This window comes from Spermophilus citellus, assembly GCF_964194105.1.
Source record: "Spermophilus citellus genome assembly, chromosome: 5".
Lineage (NCBI taxonomy): Eukaryota > Metazoa > Chordata > Mammalia > Rodentia > Sciuridae > Spermophilus > Spermophilus citellus.
Genome location: NC_138186.1, coordinates 154,950,572 through 154,961,712, shown reverse-complemented (window position 1 = coordinate 154,961,712; position 11,141 = coordinate 154,950,572).

The window sequence follows — 11,141 nt, the reverse complement described above, 5'->3', positions numbered from 1 at the left end:
TATGCTCTTATACATATATTTGGGGTGGGTGGTTTGCACTTGACTACTGAGCCATATCCCCACCCCTATTTTGTATTTTATTTAGAGACAGAGTCTCACTATTTGTGAGGCTGGCTTTGAGCTTGTAATCCTCCTGCCTCAGCCTCCTGAGCCACTGGGAATTTTTTGTGTGCATTGTTTTAAGATAGTTCATTTTCAGTGCATAAAAATACAATAGCATTTTGAATGTTGATTTTCTGTCTTGATTCTGTACTGAACCAGTTTATCAGTTTTAATAGATGTGTGTGTGTGTGGAGGGGTATGATTTTCTGTAGGTAAAAACATGTCATCTGCAAACAGAGACATATTTACTTTTTTCTTTCCAATTTAGATGCCTTTTATTTCCTTTTCTTGCCTAATTGCTCAGACTGGGACTTCCACAACTCTGTGAGATCAAATGGCAGGAATCAGCACTCTTACTTTATTCCTGATCCAAGAGTAAATGCTTTCAGATTTTCCAGAGTATGATGCTACCTATGGGCTTTCCATATATTATCTTTATTACACAGAGATACAGTCTTCCTAAACTTAATTTGTGGAGTGCTTTTATCTTGAAGGGATAATTTATCCCTTATCTTTATTCTTTAATTATTTAGAAGGAAACATTTTCCTTTGGCATTATGTTATCTGAAGCTCAGAACTTTCTATATAGAATATTTTCATTATATTGATTTCCCAGATACTCTGTAATTTTGAGTTTGACTGTCTCCTTGGACTGAGATATATGTCCATGTTAGGTCTGCTTTATTTCATTTTGGGGGGTATCTTTCTGATCATATTGCTTCTGGTGATTGTTGATAATGCTCTTGATATTTTTAGGAGCTTGGTACTTCATTATGGTTTAGTCTAGTTACTTTTATGAGATTGATTATTTGAAGATCACTTCTGTATGTTTGCAGAAGATCTATCTTATGTTAATTCTCATTTGTTTGAGGGAAAGTTCAACTGAAGTCTCATACAACAAATGTTTTCCTATCCCATAGGTCTTAGAACTTGCCTTATACATTGATTATGTCATGACATTCATAACTGCTAGGTCTTCATACTGAATTATTCTCTCTGTAATGAAGTGTTTTCTTGTATTTCATTTAGGGCTTCTTGCCCTGATTTTATCTTGCTTGATTTGTGTCTTCTTTTGGTTTGCATTACTCTTGTATTATCTTTGACCATCTGTTTTAATCAGCTTTTTGTCTGCCATGACCAAAAGACTTAAAGGAACAATTAGAAGAGGAAAAATTTATTTGGGGACTCATGGTCTCAAAGGTCTCAGTTCATAGATGGTCAACTCCATTTTTCAGGGCCTGAGATAAGGTAGAACATCATGGCGGAAATGTGTGGCAGAGGAAAGCAGCTGGGACCATGGCACCAGGAAGGGGGTCCACAGAGAGCCAGCAAGCACGAGGGGCAGGTGCTGTATTTAACAAGGACAAAACATAATCCCCAATGGCATGCCCCTAGGGACCCACCTCTCTAGCCATACCCTTCCTGTCTACAGTTATCACTAAATTAATCCCTATCAGGGGATTAATGCACTGATTGGGTTAAACCTCTTATAACCCAGTCATCTCTAAACTTTCTTGCATTGTCTCACACATGAGCTTTGGGGGATACAACACAACCAAACCATAACACCATTCTATTATTTTTCAAACCATGTGTCACTTTATTTAAACATGTTCTAAATACATAATTATTACACCTCCATTGTTCATACTCCCTTGTTTTCCTTGATATTTAAAAACATTGTATTTACTGACATTTCTCTTTGTGATCCTGTATTCTGTATCCCTTACTCTGTTTTCAACATTTTACTTTGTACTGTTTCTAATTGGACCTTTATTTTCTGACTCTTTTCCCCACTCTTTCCCCCCCCATTTCTTCTGATCTAGTAGAAGTGGAGCTTAGCTAAATTGTGGCACAGGCCTGTAATTCCAGTTGCCTGGGGAGGCTAAGGCAGGAGGATCACAAGTTTGAGGTCAGCTCTGAAACTTAATGAGACCCTGCTGCAAAATGAAAGTATAAAAAGAGATGGGGATATGACTCAGTGCTTAAAATAATTCATGGTTCCATCTGCAGTAGCAGGGGGGAAAAGTGTAGCTAGTATTGGGGTATGTATTCATTTCTTAGGATTGTTTTAACAAATCATCACTACCTAGGTGGCTTAAGACAGCAAAAATATAATCGGTAGCCCTGGAGGCTAGAAGTCCAAGACCAAAGATATTAGGGCAAGTAAAGGACCCTTCCTTGCCTCTTATTAGCATGCGGTGACATTATAATTATTAGCTTATTAGCTTGGTGACAATCTATGTTGTTTCTTAGCTGGGAGACAAATCTCTTCAAACCACTGTCTTCACATGTGTTTACCCTGCGTCTTCACATAGCTGTCTTCTAATAAACACATCATTCATATTGTTCCTTTTTGTCCTAATATCTTTGTAAAAATTCTGATCTTGTTATAAAGTCAAGAGTGCTAACAATGTAAATTCTTTTATCAATATAAATAATCTTGGAATACACCAAAACATTTTGTAAGGAAAAAGCAATTTTGTTTTGGTAAATAGCACAATTATTTTAAATGTGCTGCTCATCTTTTGGGGGGAAGATGATGGCCAGTGTCTCAATAAGGGGTTCTTCTTTCTGCCCAGGGAAATCCAAGCCACCCACATATCACCCATCTCAGGTGATACGTGGGCCACAGCAGAGTGGGAAAGAGATTCACATTGTCCCTGGGCAATTGACCAGAGGAAATGACCACTGGCCATTCCCAGACACCAGATGTCTCTATCCATGAGGCTACCATGCATGGTGATATACATGCAACCCATTAATGGCTTGTGACACTCATCATTACTAAAAAAATTATTTTTAAATGTCTACTATTGATTTCTATATATAAAATCTTGTTTTAGAAATAGTAAAACTCTCACATTTTAAGGTGACCCCTAAAACAACTATTAGAACAATTACCGGCCATGTCATATTGGACATCTTACCTGAAACATCACGAGTGGGAACAAAATGAAAAATTGCACATAAGGACTTAATGGAATTTGTCTACTGTTGCTTATTTAATAAGAGCCAATTGAGTGGGTAGAGAAGCTAATAGGTGACTCCACTTGACAGAACTTGTTTCATTTCCCTTCTCAACTTCATCATTAACCTTGGTTTGAAAAGAACAAGGAAGCATCAAAAATGAACCTACAAATATGTCACTTAGTAAAGGTTAAAAGACAGACTCTTTTATAATATGCAGTTCCAAAAATATCATTGCCAGTAGCCACCTAGAAGCTTGTCCATCCCATTAATGAGACAAGAAAGCATCTGTTTCCCTTCTTTTTCTGTTGATTTAGTATATGGTATGAGGAATTATAGGAGAGAAGAACTGTAGTCAGCACCTCTGAGATGTAACAATGGGATTGGGGAGCTAATAAGCCAATAGTAGTTCATGGTCATGCATGGACATTGCTTTAACTAAACTTAGTCATTACATCAGAATTATATCTGGCACCCACAAGTCAGGAGGGCCATAAATCAGTTAAGGATTGGATTTCATGTACTGTGTATGGATTTAGCTTAATTTGTTTCATCCTAGAGCTGAATTAAAATATGCATGGAATAAATTATTTGGGGAGCCTTCATTAAATTGTGAAATACCTTGAAAATCTCTTGCAGAGTGAAATACTTATTTTACATTACTTTTGTACTTAAATAAAAATGTGTGATGAGAATGCATTGAAATAAATATTTTTATATACAAATACACAAATAATATCAGAACATAACATTTTAGGGATCCAACATGGCCGCCGGCGAGGAAGCAGCAATTCCAATGTCTCCACATTAACGGGATCAGAAAGACCCATTGGGACAGCGGCAGTCTACCTACTGAGGAACTTCTAGCAAAATTCCGTTAAGAGGGGACCTGCCGGAAATTGGTAGGTTTATTAGAAGTGTCAGTTTGTCCCAGACAAGTGGATCTTGGCCGGCCATGCGGGCGCGGAGGTCCAGTCCCGCAGCCACCAGCCGCTTCTGCAAGCGGCCAGCGGCCCAGAGTGGCGCGGCCCGCCCGAACCCACAGACGGCACCCGCCATCCCGCCGTCCCGGGGAGGCCTTGCTCTCCCTCTGCGAACGGCCACCATGCCTGCCAGGCTCGTAGCCACACGGACGCAGCTGCCCGGCTCTACAGGCGGCCCCCGGCGGGTGCAGAGGTACAATCCCGCGGCCACCAGCCGCTTCAGAAAGCGGCCGGCAGCCCCGAGCGGCGCGGCCCGCCCGAACCCGCAGACGGCACCCACCATCTCGCCGTCCCGGGAGGCCCCGCTCTCGCTCAGCGAACGGCCACCACGCCCGCCCAGATCTTAGCCATGCGGCCACAGCTGCCCGGCTCTACAGGCAGCCCCCGGCGGCCCAGCGCAGCGAGAAGTGTCCCCACCTGGCCCAGCAGACAGCCCGTGCCCTCCCGGCTCTACTAACAGCCCCGCCCACCCGGTGAACGGCTCCCCCACCCCGAGACAGCGTGAAGGGAATCTAACCAACCCTTTACGAAATAGCGAACTGGGAACTAAAACCAGAGATTGTGTCAGACCAGAGACAAGCCAGTTCCACCCCTCCCTTCGGACACTCCGGCAAGGAGCCAGGGGCCCGCCATAGCAGAGAGGGGAAGTCACCAAAGTTCGGCCAAAGAGATTCCTTCCCAGGGGAATCTACTTTAGCAGGTGTGTGACTCCCACCCACACCAGATACAAACAACCGAGAAACTTCAAAATCTCTCCGTGGGTGTGACCGTAAGGGCCAAAGGACTCTCGACCCCCAACTCCCCCTACTGCCAGTGATGAGGGCGTGACTGTAGGGGCAGAGGGAAGCAGAGAAGACTCCCCACCCCCAAATCCCCCAACCGCGAACTGAGAGGGTGTGACGGTAGGGGCAGAGGGAAACAGAGGACACTCCAGACCCCCAACTCCTCCTACCGCCAGCAGTGTGGTTGTGACTGTAGGGGCTGAGGGAAGTAGAGGGGATCCTCGACCCCCCACTCCTATTACCACCAGCAGCGACACCAATGGTCTTAGCTGCCAGATTCCGAAGGTGTGCCCACCAAAGGGGTCCAGAAAAATTAAACAATTGACTCCCAGACCACAGCTCCACAGCACTGGGGCTTAGATGAATGACAGCGAGAGTGCTCAGTAGTTAGGGAAATAGAGCACTCGGTGGGGCTGAAAGTGTAACCAAATCCTTGGGGAACTGCCTCCGGTGAGCAGGACCTGGCTGGCTGGCAGGAGGAAGGGGAGGAGGGGCCGTAGAAGTGAAACGGCTCTGGACCAACAGGATTGAGAGACTCCCAGGAACCGCCTTACAGGGATTGCTGTTGACACATTGAGGGCAAAACTCAGCCCGGAGGGCACAGCTTTGCCTACGGGAAGAGAAGAAAATGGATCTCTAAGACCTAATTTTATTTCCTATTTCATTTTAATTTTTTCTCTCCCTTTTCCCTCTCTCTCTCCTCTTCCAAGTTTTACTGCTCTTTCCATTCTCCTCTATGCTATCTATCTCCCTCTCCTTTTTTCTTTTCAAGAGCACCTACCTTCCACTTCCCCCCAACTTTCATCCCAAGCATTATGTCCTCCATTTCGTGTAACTGTCTAAATACTAATAGGTGTGCACCCTCCCCCCGCGCCTGCAAGGTAGCCGGACCTGCAACCCACCAGCAGGTCAGGCCCAGCCACCTGGGAGTGGCAGAGCCGCCCCATGTGCCTGCAAGGTAGGCGCACCTGCTACCAACCAGCAGAACAGGCCCAGCGGCCTGCCGATGTGGTAGGCACAGTGCCCCAATTGGAGGAGGAGCTGAGCCCCTGCCCGCGCCTGCGCGGGAGACTTTGCAACTATACAAGAGTAATACAAATATATAGGGGGAAAATTCAACAACACAACAGTCTCAGTAAGCAGAAAGAAACGCGAACAGTATGAAGAGACAAGGAAAGAAAGGACCACAAGCAATGCAGGTCAACTCAACGTTAGAAGAGGTAATATCTGCAGCAGATGGAATGTCAGATAAAGAATTCAGGAGATACATGCTTCAGATGATCTGGAGTCTCAAGGAAGACATTAGACAGCAAAATCAGACAATGAAAGATCTCTTCAACAATGAAATACATAAACAAATCCAGGAAGCAAAAGATCAAATATACAGGGAGATAGAGGTTATAAAAAACAAACAAACAGAAATCCTAGAAAGGCAGGAAGCAATAAACCAACTTAAAAACTCAATTGAGAATACTACCAGCAGAGTAGAACACTTAGAAGATAGAACATAAGACAATGAAGACAAAGTATTTCAACTTGAAAAGAACATAGACAGCTCAGCAAGACTGTTAAGAAACCATGAGCAGAACATCCAAGAAATATGGGATAACATTAAAAGACCAAACTTAAGAGTCATTGGGATACAGGAAGCTATAGAGGTCCAAACCAAAGGAATGAGCAATCTATTCAATGAAATAATTCGAGAAAACTTCCCAGACTTGAAGAACGAGACAGAATCCCAAATCCTAAAACCCTACAGGACGCCGAATGTGCATAATCATAAGAGATCCACACCTAGACACATTATAATGAAGATGCCCAACATACAGAATAAGGAGAGAATTTTAAAAGCTACAAGAGAAAGGAAGCAGATTACATTTAGGGGTAAACCAATCAGGATAACAGCTGATCTCTCAACACAGACTTTGAAAGCTAGAAGATCCTGGAATAACATATTTCAAACACTGAAAGAAAATGGGTTCCAACCAAGAATTGTGTATCCAGCAAAATTAAGCTTCAAGATGAAAGATGAAATTAAAACCTTCCACGATAAACAAAAGTTAAAAGAATTTGCAGCTAGAAAACCATCTCTCCAAAAAATCCTCAGCAAAACATTACAGGAAGAGGAAATGGAAAATAACAATGAAAACCAACAGTGGGAGGTAGGACAGTAAAGGGGGGAAAATAATCAAAGAGGAAAACAAACCATATTCAGTAACATAAATAAACAAATATGGCTGGAAGGATAACCCATATCTTAATAATAACCCTAAATGTTAATGGCTTAAACTCACCAATTAAGAGACACAGGCTAGTAGAATGGATCACAAAACATGACCCAACAATATGCTGCCTACAGGAGACGCATTTGATAGGAAAAGACATACATAGACTGAAGGTGAAAGGTTGGGAAAAATCATACCACTCATATGGACTGCGGAAACAAGCAGGAGTGTCCATACTCATATCAAATAAAATAAATTTCAAGCCAAAGTTAATCAAAAGGGATAAAGAGGGACACTACATACTGCTCAAGGGAACCATACACCAACAAGACATAACAATCATACATATATATGCCCCAAACAATGGTGCAGCTATGTTCATCAAACAAACTCTTCTCAAGTTCAAGAGTCTAATAGACCACCATACAATAATCATGGGAGACGTCAACACACCTCTCTCACCACTGGACAGATCTTCCAAACAAAAGTTGAATAAGGAAACTATAGAACTCAATAACACAATTAACAACCTAGACTTAATTGACATATATAGAATATACCACCCAACATCAAGCAGTTACACTTTTTTCTCAGCAGCACATGGATCCTTTTCAAAAATAGATCATATATTATGTCACAGGGCAACTCTTAGACAATATAAAGGAGTAGAGATAATACCATGCATCTTATCTGACCATAATGGAATGAAACTGAAAATCAACGATAAAAGAAGGAAGGAAAAATCATGCATCACTTGGAGAATGAACAATAGGTTACTGAATGATCAATGGGTTATAGAAGACATCAAGGATGAAATTAAAAATTCTTAGAGATAAATGAAAACACAGACACAACATATCAGAATCTATGGGACACATTGAAAGCAGTTCTAAGAGGAAAATTCATTGCTTGGAGTTCATTCCTTAAAAAAAGAAAAAAACCAACAAATAAATGATCTCACACTTCATCTCAAAATCCTAGAAAAAGAAGAGCAAAACAACAGCAAAAGAAGTAGAAGGCAAGAAATAATTAAAATCAGAGCTAAAATTAATGAAATCGAAACAAAAGAAACAATTGAAAAAATTGACAAAACTAAAAGTTGGTTCTTTGAAAAAATAAATAAAATTGACAGACCCTTAGCCATGCTAACAAAGAGAAGAAGAGAGAGAACTCAAATTACTAGCATACAGGATGAAAAAGGCAATATCACAACAGACACTTCAGAAATACAGAAGATAATCATAAATTATTTTGAATCCTTATACTCCAATAAAATAGAAGATAGTGAAGGCATCGATAAATTTCTTAAGTCATATGATCTGCCCAGATTGAGACAGGAGGATATAGACAACCTAAACAGACCAATATCAATTGAGGAAATAGAAGAAACCATCAAAATATTACCAACTAAGAAAAGCCCAGGACCGGATGGGTATACAGCAGAGTTTTACAAAACCTTTAAAGAGGAACTAATACCAATACTTTTCAAGATATTTCAGGAAATAGAAACAGAGGGAGAACTTCCAAATTCATTCTACGAGGCCAACATCACCCTGATTTCTAAACCAGACAAAAACACTTCAAAGAAAGAAAACTACAGACCTATAACTCTAATGAACCTAGACGCAAAAATCCTCAATAAAATTCTGGCGAATCAGATACAAAATCATACCAAAAAAATTGTACACCATGATCAAGTAGGATTCATCCCTGGGATGTAAGGCTGGTTCAATATACGGAAATCAATAAATGTTATTCACCACATCAATAGACTTAAAAATAAGAACCATATGATCATCTCGATAGATGCGGAAAAAGCATTCGACAAAGTACAGCATCCCTTTTTGTTCAAAACTCTCGAAAAAATAGGGATAACAGGAACATACCTCAACATTGTAAAAGCAATCTACACTAAGCCCCAGGCTAGCATCATTCTGAATGGAGAAAAATTGAAGGCATTCCCTCTAAGATCTGGTACAAGACAGGGATGCCCTCTCTCACCACTTCTGTTCAACATAGTTCTCGAAACACTGGCCAGAGCAATTAGACAGATGAAAGAAATTAAAGGCATAAAAATAGGAAAAGAAGAACTTAAATTATCACTATTTGCAGATGACATGATTCTATACCTAGCAGACCCAAAAGGGTCTACAAAGAAACTATTAGAGCTAATAAATGAATTCAGCAAAGTGGCAGGATATAAAATCAACATGCATAAATCAAATGCATTCCTGTATATCAGCGACAAACCCTCTGAAATGGAAATGAGGACAACGACTCCATTCACAATATCCTCAAAAATAATAAAATACTTGGGAATCAACCTAACAAAAGAGGTAAAAGTCTTATACAATGAAAACTACAGAACCCTAAAGAGAGAAATTGAAGAAGATCTTAGAAGATGGAAAAATATACCCTGTTCATGGATAGGCAGAACTAACATCATCAAAATGGCGATATTACCAAAAGTTCTCTATAGGTTTAATGCAATGCCAATCAAAATCCCAATGGCATTTCTTGTAGAAATAGAGAAAGCAATCATGAAATTCATATGGAAAAATAAAAGACCCAGAATAGCAAAAACAATGCTAAGCAGGAAGTGTGAATCAGGTGGTATAGCGATACCAGACTTCAAACTATACTACAGAGCAATAGTAACAAAAACAGCATGGTATTGGTACCAAAACAGGCGGGTGGACCAATGGTACAGAATAGAGGACACAGAAACCAACCCACAAAACTACAACTTTCTTATATTTGATAAAGGGGCTAAAAGCATGCAATGGAGGAAGGATAGCATCTTCAACAAATGGTGCTGGGAAAACTGGAAATCCATATGCAACAAAATGAAACTGAATCCCTTTCTCTCGCCATGCACAAAAGTTAACTCAAAATGGATCAAGGAGCTTGATATCAAACCAGAGACAAGGCATCTGATAGAAGAAAAAGTTGGCTACGACCTACATACTGTGGGGTCGGGCTCCAAATTCCTCAATAGGACACCCATAGCACAAGAATTAATATCTAGAATCAACAAATGGGACTTGCTCAAACTAAAAAGTTTTTTCTCAGCAAAAGAATAAGAGAGGTAAATAGGGAGCCTACATCATGGGAACAAATCTTTACTCCTCACACTTCAGATAGAGCCCTAATATCCAGAGTATATAAAGAACTCAAAAAATTAGACAATAAGATAACAAATAACCCAATCAACAAATGGGCCAAGGACCTGAACAGACACTTCTCAGAGGAGGACATACAATCAATCAACAAGTACATGAAAAAATGCTCACCATCGCTAGCAGTCAGAGAAATGCAAATCAAAACCACCCTAAGATATCATCTCACTCCAGTAAGATTGGCAGCCATTATGAAGTCAAACAACAACAAGTGCTGGCGAGGATGTGGGGAAAAGGGTACACTTGTACATTGTTGGTGGGAATGCAAATTGGTGCAACCAATTTGGAAAGCAGTATGGAGATTTCTTGGAAAGCTGGGAATGGAACCACCATTTGATCCAGCTATTCCCCTTCTGGGTCTATTCCCTAAAGACCTAAAAAGAGCATGCTATAGGGACACTGCTACATCGATGTTCATAGCAGTACAATTCACAATAGCAAGACTGTGGAAGCAACCTAGATGCCCTTCAATAGACGAATGGATAAAAAAAATGTGGCATTTATACACAATGGAGTATTACTCTGCATTAAAAAATGACAAAATTATAGAATTTGGAGGGAAATGGATGGCATGAGAGCAGATTATGCTAAGTGAAGCTAGCCAATCCCTAAAAAACAAATGCCAAATATCTTCTTTGATATAAGGAGAGTAACTAAGAACAGAGTAGGGAAGAAGAGCATGAGAAGATGACTAACATTAAACAGGGATGAGAGGTGGGAGGGACAGGGAGAGAGAAGGGAAATTGCTTGGAAACGGAAGGAGACCCTTAGGGTTATACAAAATTACATACAAGAGGAAGTGAGGGGAAAGAGAAAAATAATACAAGGGGGGAGAAATGAATTACAGTAGAGGGGGTAGAGAGAGAAGAGGGGAGGGGAGGGGAGGGGGGATAGTAGAGG